We start from the raw sequence: 15,879 nt of genomic DNA, 5'->3' as shown, positions 1-15,879 counted from the left end.
ATATGTGTTTATGATTCACCCTCTACACTAATTCTATGTATTCTATGTGTGTCCGCAATTCATCGCAACTGATTCAGCTATATGTTATACCCTACGCCATCAGAGGGTTGTGTCTCCGCTTTTCGGTACGCCCTGTGGCTGTAGCTAGTTATTTAACCACTGCCGCTAGATGGGTCTCCTAAGCATTATCTAAGTGAGGATAGGCGTTTTTTTTCACGCGCAAACGTAAACGTATACGCGTGTATAAAAAAACACGGCTATGATACACTGAAGGAAATAACAGCCGTTGTCACTAACATAGTTAAAAGCCATGGAAATTTTCGGAGATAAAGTAAACCTCGCCCTGTCTGCCAGAATTTACAGTGGCGGCAAAATGAATGTAAAAATTGGCGTTTTTAGCGTGGACAATTTTCTGTTTAATACGTTGCAAACGTGCTTCCGTCAGTTGAGTGATAGAAAATTTGTGTTATGAAAGGCGAGTTGAGCCAACTTCCAAATGAAACATTTATCCTTAAATTTTAGGGGAAAAGACTTCTTAAATTATTTTTCACCCTTAACAATAGCTGTGTTGCTTTTTACTTCTACATACGTTTACGCTTAAACTTTATATGGACTGCTAAGCGACAAACTTTAAATACACCTCTGAAATGGTTGCGCATAAAATGTGTCCTACTAAATTTCAATACGCATTATACTCAGATGTAACTGAAATATGTGTCTCTGTTTCACCCTCTACACTAATTCTATGTATTCTATGTGTGTCCACAATTCATCGCAAGTTATTCAGCTGTATGTTATACCCTATGACCATCAGAGGGTTGTGTATCCGCTTTTCGGTACACCCTGTGAGCTGTAGTTATTTAACCTCTGCCGCTAGATGGGTCCCCTAAGCATTAGGTAAGCGAGGATAGGCGTTTTTTTCACGCGCAAATGAAACGTATTCGCGTATAAAAAAAAACACGACTATTGTGATATGAAATGGCATTTGCCTCCCCTAGTAGAGCTTTTGGGTACGTTCCTAACTGGTTCAGTCGTAAGTGGTTCTGAAAAAGCTGCAGCCTTTTATATGAAAATATACAGTACCGGACAAAAGTAAACGTACACCGCCTATTTCCGCTGTAATGAAAGACTAATAACCTATCTGGAAAATGTGCTTATACAGTTTAATTTTAATCTTTTTTCTAATCATAATTAACTAAAACACTCCTTACATTAACATATAATAGCGAAATTGTGGGATATAAACCTTGAACAAAACTTTGACAGAAGTCTACATACAGTAGGGCAGAAGGGGGAGGCTTCGACATGAGGGAGGCTTCGACTTCTTCAAATTTGGCCGCCGTTATTACTGCCATTGTTCTTATTCCACCAATAAACAGTAACCAAATTGAGTGTGACGCTGTCAGGAAAGCTATTCAGTGCTTGTTCAACGGCGATAGTATTCAGAAGAGATTTTTTATTTTTGAAAAGTGTTGATGTAAAAATTGCTGGTAAGCATTCGCGTGTAAAGTGTACAATGTAGAATATATAAAATGAGTTTTCTGCCCATTAATATTGCAATAAAATTAGGATTTATTGCTTTTAAAGACTTTTTCAATAACACTAAGATGTATATTTTGGAGCGAAAAATCTGAAATAAGTGCACGGGGGAGGGTTCGACAATATGTTTTGGGAGGCTTCGACAAAGTTTTTACTTAGCAAGTAATATTTTACAGCCATCAAGATGCCAAATATCTACAAAAGAAAGTTCCCTGAAAAGATCATCAACGAAGACAAAATGAAAAAAGCCATCGAGGAGATAAAACAAAAAAAAAGAAACCCCATCAAGCGCTGCTCGAAAATATAACTTGAAGCTCGGAAATATCTCGAATTTCAAAAGAGCAAACAAATATGGAACTGTTAAAGATTTTCAGTCGAAGTTTTCTTCCAATCAAGTACTTACAGCTGCCCAGGAAAAAGGCTTAACGGTTTACTTCAAGAAATGTTCAAATCTTCATCATGGATTGACGTATGACTTGGCTAGATGATTCGTTTTTGCTTTGTTATTATGTTCACTGACAAAACAAATTTATTTTACACTGGTGTAGTCGTGGAAGTTGAAAATTCGACGTGCGTCGCGAAATTCCTCAGACATCAAAATAAAACCCAATATTTCTATAAACCGATTGTAGAAGACAGACACTTGGTTTCAAAGAAGGATATAATAAGTATATTGCCCACAACTGAACATCCACCAGGAACTTCACGTGCGCAAAGCAAGTTTATTTTTAACTTTGATTTTTCAAATTTAGATGTTCGTTAAAAGTGCAGTTATACTTTATTTTTCGCTTAAATTTTTTATGTTTTTGTTCGAAAAATTTGTTACTGTATTGAAATAAATAACATCAAATATGAATTAAAAATCGTATTTAGAGTTTTTTCCAACATCCTTTTTTTTTTGCTGGTTAAATTGCTATATTTGATAAATGTCGAAACTTCCCACCCAATGTCGAAGCCACCCAGATGGTTTGTCATATTTTTTGTTTTTGGTTATTTGATTATAACTTAGAAAAAAAAAAGCATGTGGAATATTAACCACAAATCCGAAGTGTCATAAACATACATGGCGTCAGTAATTATGAAAGGAGTTATCTATTTCTCATTCTAGTTTCTCTAAAAAAATCATTTCCTCTTAACCTGTCGAAGCCTCCCCCTCTACCCTACACAAATAACCTGTTTTAGTATGAACAACTTTACGTAACATTGAACAATATTGTACTAAATTTGTTAGCTCTGCAGATTTTATACTGGCCCTAGCTGGTTGGTTGGTTGGTTGGAGTGGCGAGTCCCAATTGACTCCAATTAGCGCTCATGCGACGTTTTGATACCACAAACTCGTGAGTTAACCAATGAAAGGGTGTTTGTACGAAGACTAATAAATATTTTCACGCGCCTTAAGGAAAACCCTTCCCCCTATATCCATCCCGTGGAGTTTATAAATTTGAGAAGCTCTCCCGGCCTAACATCCTTGAGTTCTGGGAGGCTTTCGAAAAATGGGTTTTCCAAGAAACTTTATTCTGCTTCGACAGTATGCAGGGCATTCGCACAACAGATGCTCAACCGTTTCCTCCGCCTCCGGACGCTTGCAGCTGAGAAAGGAGGTATTGTGTTCCAGTCCCATCCGTGCCTCATGTACCCCAATTGTCCAATGCACCGTGAGCACCGCAACTACTCTGGATATATCCCTTCTGTTCATCTTAAGGACAGCTACAGATCGTTTTTCGTTATATAATGGCCACATGCTCTTGGAAACTCTACAGGTCCGCAGCCTATTCCACCTATTTATTGTTGGCCTCACTCAACCAGTGCTGGGAGATGCGACCCTTGATGAGTCCCAGGGATGCAAGGACCTCCTTCGCTCCTGAGACATCAAGAGGCGCTCCACGCCGTGCCAGCTCATCACCGCCATCACGCTTGCCGAGTCGGGAAGCCGCATACATAAGGACGTGGGCGGGAGAGTCGCAAATACTCCCACTCCGCAAGCCATTTTATATCCATCCGAGAATACCAAGATGTCGAATCTCTGAGTGATCCCCCCATCTTTCCAATCTTTCATTGTGTGGAAGAGAATTGTGTAGTTTGTGTCGAAGGCTTTCCTTGGACATATGTAGTCCGTTTTTGACAAGATGCGGGAGTCGTTAATATTGAGCAGGATACGGCCGTGCCTGTATGTACGCTCCCTCCAAAGGCCCAACTCCCGAAGCCTTAGGGCCCCTTGAGATGCCGTTTACTTGATAAAGGGCTCTACCGGTGGAACATTGCATATCACGTTTAAAGCTTCCGAGGGGCACGACCCAATTGCCCCCGTGATCACTCCGCAGGCAGATCGTTTAACTTTCCCTAGCATGTTAATTATGTATTTCAGCTCTACTGCCTTCCACCATACGAGTGCCCCATATGTCAGAATTGGTCGAATAACTTCCTTATACATCCATGATATGAGGTCTGGCCTCAGACCCCACTTTTTACCTAGCATTTCTTTGCAGGCATACATAGCCCCGTAGACTCGTTTGACTCTGTGCTCGGTGTTAAGCCTCCAGTTCAGTTTTGGTGTTAAAAAGATTCCCAGGTATTTGGCTCCATCAGAAAGACGCACCACTGGCCATCAAGAGTGGGAAGGTTTAAAATTGTTATTTCGTCCCCTCTTATTGACCTTTGGGATGAAGACTACCCTGGTCCCTCTCAAATTCAGGGGCACATGATTAAGTCGAATGCAGGCTTTAAAGATGCGTTCCATCCAGGGTATCACCAGACAGCGAGTTTTTTTAGTATCGCTGGGAAAATACCATCCGGCCCTGGGGATTTGTATGGCGAAAAACTGTTGATATCTTTTGTTCCGTTATAAGTTAATTTATTAACCGGTGGGAGGGTATTACCCCTATATACTCCCTCGGTTCCATTTGGCTGGAACTACAGCTTGGAAAGTGCGTTTCAGCGGAGCTCCCTGTTCGTGATCCATCTTCGTTCCTCAAGAAGGATGGGCAGGATTTCTCCTTCGAGAGAATTTTACCAATTTTCGAAGATTTTTTAGTTGACTCGATAGAAGAGCAAAATTCTTTCCAGCATTCCGTCTTTGCCTTCTGAATAGCTTTTTTGTAGCAACTGAGACTATCTTTATACGGTTCCCAGTTTTAATTTAACCGGCTTAGGTTGTTTGGGAATGTTTATAGGGTACACATATTTACGCAAACAAAGCTGCCCCTCAAACATGCTCACAGCGCTCATAATTTAAGAATCCGAAACGAGTCAAAAATAACTGGGAAATGTAGGAATCAGAAAAGCGTCGAAACGCGTAGGATGGTAAAAGAAAATTTAATTTTTGTCTTTTATTTAACGGCCTAAAAGCTCCTCACCTAGCATGCAAAAATTATCATTTATCAACTACATATTTACGTTCGTCACAGCGAGTTTGGAACAAGTTTTCATTTTGATACAAAATGAATTACATTTGTACATTATTGTTACCCTTGCTATTCTTTTTTGTATAAAAATCGACGTTTTTTCGCTCATGGTGTAAGATAATCAAAGTTTATTAGAATTAAAAATTACGCCGGAGAGTTCCAGTAGAATATAATATGAGCTGTTTAAACACCTTTTAAGACATGTCGGACTCTTATTTAGGCTCAAATGATATACGTTAATAGGCTCATATAGGACGACCATTGCAAGAAGGGAAATTCATTGGTTTCGGCCTCCTAATATTTTTCCGACTCTTTTTTTGACTTAAAATATTTACTGGGTAAACTTAAATTTTCGTAACGGCATATTTATGGGCTAAATATTTTTGAAAAACGCTGGATTACAGATTAAAACTAATTCAACCGATACCGTAATGGATAACTACCCACCAATATAGGACAAATTGGGTACATTTTGGATTGAATTTGAGTGTTTGTTTCCCATATTTTACAAAAGATTATTTTTACCCTTCTTTTGGGTAAATATTTGGGTATTTACCCATTTTTACCATATACATATAACCAATTTACCGGGTATTTACCGCTTTCCCATCTCTAATACGAGTAAATATATGCGTACAGATCCATTCATAATATATCAATTAAGGAGATATCATAACCGTTAATATTCATTATGGAAGCCAAAGGGAGCTAAAACTAATACTCTCCTTTGAATCCGTTTGGAATTCAAATTGAATGCTCGCCCGTAAGGACATGCATGTTAAAAAGGAGTAAGAAATGCAAGACGTTCGGAGCTTTGTAATCCCTTGCTCGTAAGAGAGCGGTCAAAGATTAATATTTGGTTGATCCATTTTGTACTGAATATGGCTGTGTTTTTTTTATTGCGTGAAAAATAGTAGTATGGAAGTAATTTTGACGTTTAAAAATTCACGGTGAATAGCGAAACAATCAAGAAGAAGAGCACATAAACAAAAGAAATGTAAAGAATGTTACTTCCCTTATAAGTGCCCTTTTCTCCTCCGCCGTGAAATTCACTATGCGCTTTTTGCGTTTTGGTGCTTCAGCTATTGTTATTTCCATTTCTAAAATAAAATAATAATTATTTATTGCAGAAAAATTAAAAAACCATGTGCTTACCTAATTTTTTCCAGTTTGCTTACCTTTTTTCTTCAAGAAATATATGGCACTTGACATATTTCTTGCGGAAACCGGTGTTGCAGTGTGCAAATTTGATGGAAAAATAGTTGTAAAGTAGCGTACTAAATTTCTTGTTAAGTACGTACTACCTGAAGAAAATTTACCACAAGGAATTTTCTTGAGCATTTCTTGAGCGTTTTTTATATGGAATTTTTACTTTCTGTGATCTGCGTACCACTCTTTAAAGTTTATATGGACTGCTAAGCGACAAACTTTAAATACACCTCTGAAATAGCTACGTATAAAATTAGTACTACTAAATTTCAATACGCATTATACTCAGATGTAACTGAAATATGTGTCTATAGCCGTGTTTTTTAACACGCGTATATCCGTTTACGCTTAAACTTTATATTGACTGCTAATAGACAAACTATAAATACACCTCTGAAATTGCTGCGCATAAATTTTGTCCTACTAAATTTCAATACGCATTATACTCACATGTAACTGAAATATGTGTCTTTGTTTCACCCTCTACACTAATTATATGTATTATATGTGTGTCCACAATTCATCGCAACTGATTCAGCTATATGTTATACCCTATGGCCATCATAGCGTTGCGTCTCCGCTTTTCGGTACACCCTGTTGATGTAGCTAGTTGTTTAACCACAGCCGCTAGATGGGTCTCCTAAGCATTATCTAAGCGAAGATAGGCGTTTTTTATACGCGCAAACGAAACGTATACGCGCGTGTTAAAAAACACGGCTTATGTCTGCACTAATTTTATCTATTCTATGCGCGTCCACTATTTATCACAACTGATTCAGCTATATGTTATACATAGAAATACAACAGAGGGTTGTGTCTCCGCTTTTCGGTACACCCTGCTGCTGTAGCTAGTTGTTTAACCACAGCCGCTAGCATTATCTAAGCGAGGATAGACGTTTTATTTTTCACGCGCACACTAAACGTATACGCGTGTAAAAAAAACACGGCTTATGTACATAATCACATTAAAAGATACATTAGCCGCGTTTTTTTACACGTAAACGTCTATACGCTTAAACTTTATATGGACTGCTAAGCGACGAACTTTAAATACACCTCTGAAATTGCTGCGCATAACATTTGTCCTACTAAATTTAAATACGCATTATAATCAGATGTAACTGAAATATGTGTCTTTGTTTCACCCTCTACACAAATTCTATGTATTCTATGTGTGTCCACAATTCATCGCAACTGATTTAGCTATATGTTATACCCTACGGCCATCAGAGGGTTGTGTCTCCGCTTTTCGGTACGCCCTGTGGCTGTAGCTAGTTATTTAACCACTGCCGCTAGATGGTTCTCCTAAGCGAGGATAGGCGTTTTTTTCACGCGCAAACGTAAACGTATATGCGTGTATAAAAAAACACGGCTATTATACACTGAAGGAAATAACAGCCGTTGCCACTAACATAGTTAAAAGCTATGGAAATTTTCGGAGATAAAGTGAACCTCGCCCTGTCTTCCAGAATTTACAATGGCGGCCAAATGAATGTAAAAATTGGCGCTTTTAGCGTGGACAATTTTCTGTTTAATACGTTGGAAACGTGCTTCCGTCAGTTGAGTGATAGAAAATTTGTGTTATGAAAGGCGAGTTGAGCCAACTTCCAAATGAAACATTTATCCTTAAATTTTAGGGGGAACGACTTCTTAAATTATTTTTCACCCTTAAAAATAGCCGTGTTTTTTTTTTTACACGTAAACGTCTATACGCTTAAACTTTATATGGACTGCTAAGCGTCAAACTTTAAATACACCTCTGAAATTGCTGCGCATAAAATGTGTACTACTAAATTTCAATATGCATTATACTCAGATGTAACTGAAATATGTGTTTATGATTCACCCTCTACACTAATTCTATGTATTCTATGTGTGTCCGCAATTCATCGCAACTGATTCAGCTATATGTTATACCCTACGCCATCAGAGGGTTGTGTCTCCGCTTTTCGGTACGCCCTGTGGCTGTAGCTAGTTATTTAACCACTGCCGCTAGATGGGTCTCCTAAGCATTATCTAAGTGAGGATAGGCGTTTTTTTTTCACGCGCAAACGTAAACGTATACGCGTGTATAAAAAAACACGGCTATGATACACTGAAGGAAATAACAGCCGTTGTCACTAACATAGTTAAAAGCCATGGAAATTTTCGGAGATAAAGTAAACCTCGCCCTGTCTGCCAGAATTTACAGTGGCGGCAAAATGAATGTAAAAATTGGCGTTTATAGCGTGGACAATTTTCTGTTTAATACGTTGCAAACGTGCTTCCGTCAGTTGAGTGATAGAAAATTTGTGTTATGAAAGGCGAGTTGAGCCAACTTCCAAATGAAACATTTATCCTTAAATTTTAGGGGAAAAGACTTCTTAAATTATTTTTCACCCTTAACAATAGCTGTGTTGCTTTTTACTTCTACATACGTTTACGCTTAAACTTTATATGGACTGCTAAGCGACAAACTTTAAATACACCTCTGAAATGGTTGCGCATAAAATGTGTCCTACTAAATTTCAATACGCATTATACTCAGATGTAGCTGAAATATGTGTCTCTGTTTCACCCTCTACACTAATTCTATGTATTCTATGTGTGTCCACAATTCATCGCAAGTTATTCAGCTGTATGTTATACCCTATGACCATCAGAGGGTTGTGTATCCGCTTTTCGGTACACCCTGTGAGCTGTAGTTATTTAACCTCTGCCGCTAGATGGGTCCCCTAAGCATTAGCTAAGCGAGGATAGGCGTTTTTTTCACGCGCAAATGAAACGTATTCGCGTATAAAAAAAAACACGACTATTGTGATATGAAATGGCATTTGCCTCCCCTAGTAGAGCTTTTGGGTACGTTCCTAACTGGTTCAGTCGTAAGTGGTTCTGAAAAAGCTGCAGCCTTTTATATGAAAATATACAGTACCGGACAAAAGTAAACGTACACCGCCTATTTCCGCTGTATTGAAAGACTAATAACCTATCTGGAAAATGTGCTTATACAGTTTAATTTTAATCTTTTTTCTAATCATAATTAACTAAAACACTCCTTACATTAATATATAATAGCGAAATTGTGGGATATAAACCTTGAACAAAACTTTGACAGAAGTCTACATACCGTTATTACTGCCATTGTTCTTATTCCACCAATAAACAGTAACCAAATTGAGTGTGACGCTGTCAGGAAAGCTATTCAGTGCTTGTTCAACGGCGATAGTATGCAGAAGAGATTTTTTATTTTTGAAAAGTGTTGATGTAAAAATTGCTGGTAAGCATTCGCGTGTAAAGTGTACAATGTAGAATATATAAAATGAGTTTTCTGCCCATTAATATTGCAATAAAATTAGGATTTATTGCTTTTAAAGACTTTTTCAATAACACTAAGATGTATATTTTGGAGCGAAAAATCTGAAATAAGTGCACGGGGGAGGGTTCGACAATATGTTTTGGGAGGCTTCGACAAAGTTTTTACTTAGCAAGTGATATTTTACAGCCATCAAGATGCCAAATATCTACAAAAGAAAGTTCCCTGAAAAGATCATCAACGAAGGCAAAATGAAAAAAGCCATCGAGGAGATAAAACAAAAAAAAAAGAAACCCCATCAAGCGCTGCTCGGAAATATAACTTGAAGCTCGGAAATATCTCGAATTTCAAAAGAGCAAACAAATATGGAACTGTTAAAGATTTTCAGTCGAAGTTTTCTTCCAATCAAGTACTTACAGCTGCCCAGGAAAAAGGCTTAACGGTTTACTTCAAGAAATGTTCAAATCTTCATCATGGATTGACGTATGACTTGGCTAGATGATTCGTTTTTGCTTTGTTATTATGTTCACTGACAAAACAAATTTCTTTTACACTGGTGTAGTCGTGGAAGTTGAAAATTCGACGTGCGTCGCGAAATTCCTCAGACATCAAAATAAAACCCAATATTTCTATAAACCGATTGTAGAAGACAGACACTTGGTTTCAAAGCAGGATATAATAAGTATATTGCCCACAACTGAACATCCACCAGGAACTTCACGTGCGCAAAGCAAGTTTATTTTTAACTTTGATTTTTCAAATTTAGATGTTCGTTAAAAGTGCAGTTATACTTTATTTTTCGCTTAAATTTTTTATGTTTTTGTTCGAAAAATTTGTTACTGTATTGAAATAAATAACATCAAATATGAATTAAAAATCGTATTTAGAGTTTTTTCCAACATCCTTTTTTTTTGCTGGTTAAATTGCTATATTTGATAAATGTCGAAACTTCCCACCCAATGTCGAAGCCACCCAGATGGTTTGTCATATTTTTTGTTTTTGGTTATTTGATTATAACTTAGAAAAAAAAAGCATGTGGAATATTAACCACAAATCCGAAGTGTCATAAACATACATGGCGTCAGTAATTATGAAAGGAGTTATCTATTTCTCATTCTAGTTTCTCTAAAAAAATCATTTCCTCTTAACCTGTCGAAGCCTCCCCCCTCTACCCAACACAAATAACCTGTTTTAGTATGAACAACTTTACGTAACATTGAACAATATTGTACTAAATTTGTTAGCTCTGCAGATTTTATACTGGCCCTAGCTGGTTGGTTGGTTGGTTGGAGTGGCGAGTCCCAATTGAGTCCAATTAGCGCTCATGCGACGTTTTGATACCACAAACTCGTGAGTTAACCAATGAAAGGGTGTTTGTAAGAAGACTAATAAATATTTTCACGCGCCTCAAGGAAAACCCGTCCCCCTATATCCATCCCGTGGAGTTTATAAATTTGAGAAGCTCTCCCGGCCTAACATCCTTGAGTTCTGGAAGGCTTTCGAAAAATGGGTTTTCCAAGAAATTTTATTCTGCTTCGACAGTATGCTGGGCATTCGCACAACAGATGCTCAACCGTTTCCTCCGCCTCCGGACGCTTGCAGCTGAGAAAGGAGGTATTGTGTTCCAGTCCCATCCGTGCCTCATGTACCCCAATTGTCCAATGCACCGTGAGCACCGCAACTACTCTGGATATATCCCTTCTGTTCATCTTAAGGACAGCTACAGATAGTTTTTCGTTATATAATGGCCACATGCTCTTGGAAACTCTACAGGTCCGCAGCCTATTCCACCTATTTATTGTTAGCCTCACTCAACCAGTGCTGGGAGATGCGACCCTTGATGAGTCCCAGGGATGCAAGGACCTCCTTCGCTCCTGAGACATCAAGAGGCGCTCCACGCCGTGCCAGCTCATCACTGCCATCACGCTTGCCGAGTCGGGAAGCCGCATACATAAGGACGTGGGCGGGAGAGTCGCAAATACTCCCACTCCGCAAGCCATTTTATATCCATCCGAGAAAACCAAGATGTCGAATCTCTGAGTGATCCCCCCATCTTTCCAATCTTTCATTGTGTGGAAGAGAATTGTGTAGTTTGTGTCGAAGGCTTTCCTTGGACATATGTAGTCCGTTTTTGACAAGATGCGGGAGTCGTTAATATTGAGCAGGATACGGCCGTGCCTGTATGTACGCTCCCTCCAAAGGCCCAACTCCCGAAGCCTTAGGGCCCCTTGAGATGCCGTTTACTTGATAAAGGGCTCTACCGGTGGAACATTGCATATCACGTTTAAAGCTTCCGAGGGGCACGACCCAATTGCCCCCGTGATCACTCCGCAGGCAGATCGTTGAACTTTCCCTAGCATGTTAATTATGTATTTCAGCTCTACTGCCTTCCACCATACGAGTGCCCCATATGTCAGAATTGGTCGAATAACTTCCTTATACATCCATGATATGAGGTCTGGCCTCAGACCCCACTTTTTACCTAGCATTCCTTTGCAGGCATACATAGCCCCGTAGACTCGTTTGACTCTGTGCTCGGTGTTAAGCCTCCAGTTCAGTTTTGGTGTTAAAAAGATTCCCAGGTATTTGGCCCCATCAGAAAGACGCACCACTGGCCATCAAGAGTGGGAAGGTTAAAAATTGTTATTTCGTCCCCTCTTATTGGCCTTTGGAATGAAGACTACCCTGGTCCCTCTCAAATTCAGGGGCACATGATTAAGTCGAATGCAGGCTTTAAAGATGCGTTCCATCCAGGGTATCACCAGACAGCGAGTTTTTTGTAGTATCGCTGGGAAAATACCATCCGGCCCTGGGGATTTGTATGGCGAAAAACTGTTGATATTTTTTTTCCGTTATAAGTTAATTTATTAACCGGTGGGAGGGTATTACCCCTATATACTCCCTCGGTTCCATTTGGCTGGAACTACAGCTTGGAAAGTGCGTTTCAGCGGAGCTCCCTGTTCGTGATCCATCTTCGTTCCTCAAGAAGGATGGGCAGGATTTCTCTTTCGAGAGAATTTTACCAATTTTCGAAGATTTTTTAGTTGACTCGATAGAAGAGCAAAATTCTTTCCAGCATTCCGTCTTTGCCTTCTGAATAGCTTTTTTGTAGCAACTGAGACTATCTTTATACGGTTCCCAGTTTTAATTTAACCGGCTTAGGTTGAATAATTTGCGAGTCTCTTTCCTGAGCATAAAGAGGTTGGAATTCCACCAGGGGGGATATACATTTTTACCAAAACTAATTGGACAGGCTATTCGGAGGGCAGACTGTTAGCATCAAGGTCCTCCACTGATGAAATTTCCTGTGCCGAATGCCTTCCTAGCTTATTTCCTACCACTTTGACGAACCTTCGCCAATTGGTCCTCTTTGGATTACGATAGGGAATAGGAATTTCTACATTAAGGCAGATATTGAATAGTATCCTTCTGTGGTCAGAAAACGACTGACTATCTGATAGCCTCTAGCTGTCTACCCGAATATTGCTGTTTCCGCTTAGTAACGTGACACCTAACACCTCCTTCCACCCGCTGAATGTGTCCGTGGTTGGAAATACAAAGGTGGGTGTACTTCCCCGATTGCACACTACTAGGTCAGTATTAATGATAAAACCGAAAATCGACTCACCCCGAGTGTTGATTTCTTTACTTCCACATAGGGAGTGCCTGGAATTGTCATCACATCCCAGCACAATATTTGCAGGTCTCCAGTCCTGCATCAAGGCTCGGACCTCCTCCGATGGAGCGTCCTTGTCATGCGGCATGTAGCAAGAAGCAATTAGTATGCTGAATCCGTCAGCTGTCTCTAGCGAAATCGTCGTCAGATCCGAAGAGCTGTCAGAAGAAACCAGAAGAACATTGCAGTTAGATTTTACCAAAACGCATTTCCTAGGCTTACCGTCCTCGCGCTTGTAAAGCGTAGAGTATCCCTTTATTGAGAGCCCTTTCAACTGGGTGTTCCACACCCAGGGCTCCTGAGCAAGGGCTATATCAACGTCTTCCTCCAGTAAGAAGACGGCAAGGTTTTCCGAGGCCAGCCTAGAGTGCTGAAGGTTAATTTGGACAACCTTTGGACCCATTGGAACTATTGGGGTCCAGGTTCTTGTTCGGCGAGCTGCAAGTCCTGCAGGCGCTTGTTAGCACCGTCGACATCATCCTGTTCTTCCTCCTCCTCCTGAGGGGACCAGAGGAAACGAAGGGTGAAGTCCGCTTTTTCAAGCGGAGTAATGCTGTCCTCTGGTATGAAGAGCACAAAGGAGACGCTGTTCCGCCGCGATTCCTTTGCCTTGATGAAGACCCAGTCCTCCATGGTCACATCGCGGTTGTGAGCCCGAAAATACTTCAACAGCGTCCCGCTGTCGATTTTCATTCTCGGGAGCCCTACCCGGGCTCGAGGTCTTTTTGTATGTCAGCGGCCGGGATGAGCTTGAACCTTAAACCCCCCCAGAGCTCCCCTAGAGCCAGCACGCACTGCTCCAAGAAGTCCTTGGACTGCTGATCCTCGCATTTAACCACCCGGTAACCGCGAACAACCTCCGCCGAGTCGAAGGAGGGGAGATTACCCTCCGGATTGGTCATGACAAAGTCAATGACCATCTGAGACAGCCTTGCCTCTATCTCCCCCCACTTCTCCAAGACGGGCTTGCCGCTGTTGGTGGTAGCATCTACTAGCGCAACTTGTAGGTTACTCCGAACCATTTCTGGGAATGTGTTGGCCTCTCCCAGCGCTCCGGCTGATATAGAGGCGTTACCACCGGTAATTTTGCACCTCTTGGCTTCCAGGTACGCCCTGTACTCGTCCACCACCGCTTGGAAAGTGACCCGGTCCTCCGCATGGACGGTACCGTTTGCTCTGTTCCGCTCTATCCTATCCAGGACAGACAGGGCTAGCTGATGCCGCCTTCTCCCAAGTAATGCCTTGGAGCGTGCCTTACTAGCTGTTACCCGCTGCTTCCTAGGAGCGGTCGAAAGTTGTTGATTACGTGACGGGGTACCGTTGCCCACAGTACTTTTCCCGCCACGTGTTGCGTCCGTCTCTTGACTTGAAAATAGGAACTCCACAACCGAGGAGTCCCCATCTCCGAGCCTAGGTCCGTCAGTTTTGCCGTCCCCTACCCCCGTCCTAGAGTCCGTCCTTGTTGCCGTCTTTTACGTCGTTGTCGTTTGAGTCTTGGTCATATTGTCGTCCGTGTCGTTATTTTCTTTTTTGTGTTTGTTTTCGTTATTATTATTTAAAGGGTTCATGTGTTGGTCCCAAAAGTATGCACGGAATGGGATTCCCTTTTTCTTGAGTCAAACAAATTTTAACTTCTGCACTGCCAAAAATTACTATAAAGTGTTTAAAGGAACATAGAGAAATAGTAAAAAAAAATAATTTATGTATTTTTATGTTTGTTTTTTAAGTCAGCCAAATATTTTTAAAACATTTTGTATTTCCATGGTTGCGGAAAATGTATTTGTTTCGGATATATGATTTGTTACGCAAATGATTGCCACTATTTTTGAGATATTTGGCGTCTTCATCCGCTTTGACAACCCAATTTCATGTGCATTTGCATGTAAAAATATCGGTCACCCTTCGAAACGAATAAAACTTAATGAATTGAGGGACTTGGGAAATATTTCAAACAATTTTTGAGTTAAAAATAAAATTTTCCAAAATTTTTGGTATGACTGTTGTAATTTGAACTTAAATTTTCTGCTGGGATGCTCATGCTCTCGCTCTCACACATTTACATTTTAATTTTTGGCGACCACTAATTTAAAGGAAGTACTTAAAAAAAGGTTTATCTTCTTTTTTATTCTTTACAAGCAATGGAAACGTATTTCTTAGTGTAGATGCTAAACAAACACCTGCAAAAACTGCGTAACTATCTATACGTTGCCTTTCAGCTTTCAGTATAATTGTGTATAAACATAATTATAAAAAATTCTTTAAATAAAAAGAGTAAATTTAAAACGAATGCCGCCCGAGCAGGGACTTGAACCCTGGACCCTTGGATTAAAAGTCCAATGCTCTACCGACTGAGCTACCCGGGCATACCTTTTGTTGTCTAATGGCCTACTTATCTACTGAAAATTTTCTGTATAACTTTTCACCATGATCGGTTTGAAACATTACTACATTGGTGATTGGTGTTGGTGAATGTGTTTCAGTATAGGTGTATAGGTGGCGCCGTAGAAAGTTAAATTATTACTTATTACAAATGCAAGGTAGAAATGCTTTTGCAGAGTAATAACAGAATTTTTGTGTTTTGCAGAGGCATTCTGTGTTTTGGCAGAGGAAATTCATCATGAAGATGTTTTTGGCGGAGGAAATTATTTCATGATTTCAAATGCAACAATGTAAGTAATAACAGAATTCTTGTGTTGCGCTTTGCAGAGTAACAGAGTAAAGTAATAACAGAAAACAGACTTCTATGTTTTGATTACAGAATT

The 15,879-nt window shown here is 40.0% G+C and overlaps 1 non-coding gene across 1 annotated transcript; it reads right to left on the bottom strand.

The window, feature by feature from the left end:
* Positions 1 to 15,407: 15,407 nt before the first annotated feature.
* On the bottom strand, positions 15,408 to 15,480 carry TRNAK-UUU (transfer RNA lysine (anticodon UUU)). The gene has a single exon. It is a non-coding gene; the product is annotated as a tRNA-Lys (tRNA).
* Positions 15,481 to 15,879: the final 399 nt, after the last annotated feature.

The sequence above is a fragment of the Eurosta solidaginis genome, chromosome 1 (assembly GCF_040869045.1).
Source record: "Eurosta solidaginis isolate ZX-2024a chromosome 1, ASM4086904v1, whole genome shotgun sequence".
NCBI lineage: Eukaryota > Metazoa > Arthropoda > Insecta > Diptera > Tephritidae > Eurosta > Eurosta solidaginis.
Note: the sequence above shows the minus strand (reverse complement) of the source record. Positions and strands in the feature narration are given on the sequence as shown.